General features: G+C 40.3%; 1 protein-coding gene across 1 annotated transcript in view; it reads left to right on the plus strand.

Moving 5' to 3' along the window:
* LOC119417386 (galactose-specific lectin nattectin) overlaps positions 1-1196 on the plus strand; it is an 8590-nt gene that overhangs the window by 1215 nt on the left and 6179 nt on the right. The gene's annotated exons all lie outside the window — the stretch shown is intronic.

The following is a 1196-nucleotide window of genomic DNA, read 5'->3' on the forward strand; positions in this document are numbered from 1 at the left end:
CACAGAATGTTCAACTTTTATGATGTTTAAACTTTACAAAAGTCTTTTTTAAAGGAACTTTTTAGTCCCTCAAACTTTACACTTCTACAGTTTATAAATCAAAATGTACACTTCATGTTCAAATTCAAGTCAAATTTATTGTCATTTGCAACACATGTGGTACATGAGGTGGAACGAAATTATGTACTTAGGGTCCCAAATAACCCAACAATAACAAAACTATAAAAAAGGAAAAAAAGAAACAGTATACAAGGATCTAAGATATACACTAAACACTAATAATGTAACACAATACAGCATAACAACAGCAGCCTGAACATGACTCCATGGTGAGCAGATGTGTAATGGATACAGCAGCATGAGATAATCAGCAGCCTGAGATAATCAACAGCACAGATAAGTCACACATCACCAATTTATTTGGCATTATAGTCTTTTTTCACACTGATTTTTCTGGTTAGACATTCATGAGTCTAACTGCTTCAGGGTAGAAGCTGTTCCTCAGTCTAGTGGTTCTACAGTTAATGCTCCTCAACCTCCTACCTGAGGGGAGCGGGGCAAAAAGTATGTGTGTTGGGTGAGTGGGGTCCTTCATGATGCAGGTGGCCCTCTTCCTGCATTTCGAGGTGTAGATGTTTGTGATGTTGGGTATACCACAAGTACACTTGTAGTTTCATTTTGAATTTAAATTACATAAAATTTTAACTTTGAAATTTCTCTCAGGGCAGCACAGTGGTGCAGCTGGTAGAGCTGCTGCCTCTCAGCGAGAAGGATATTCCAGTCCAAATCCCAATGGGGGGCATTTCTGGGTGGAGTTTGCATGTTCAGAATCAAAATCAGAATAAACTTCATTATCATTGCACCAAGATACAACGATAGCATGTACATACAGTTGTCTGAAAGATGGACGTAGAGCACATAGCTGCTGCTAATTAGCGCGGCCCTCTTATTCTTCCTCAGAATAATATTTGTGCTTAGACGAGAAAAGGGAAGTAAACATGAGGAGAGACGGTATAAAAAAGATCTCTCACAACTTGTCCTAGACAGGGCATGATTTGAGGCATCAAAAAACTACCACAGCAAAGCAACATAAATAGATGTGATACATGTACATATAGGCCGGTGAAGACATTGAATTTTAAGGGAAAGTCGTAGCATAGGCCAGAGCCCCCCCCCCCCCCCCCCCCCCCCCCCCC

Source organism: Nematolebias whitei, chromosome 11, assembly GCF_014905685.2.
Source record: "Nematolebias whitei isolate Nwh7 chromosome 11, NemWhi1, whole genome shotgun sequence".
NCBI lineage: Eukaryota > Metazoa > Chordata > Actinopteri > Cyprinodontiformes > Rivulidae > Nematolebias > Nematolebias whitei.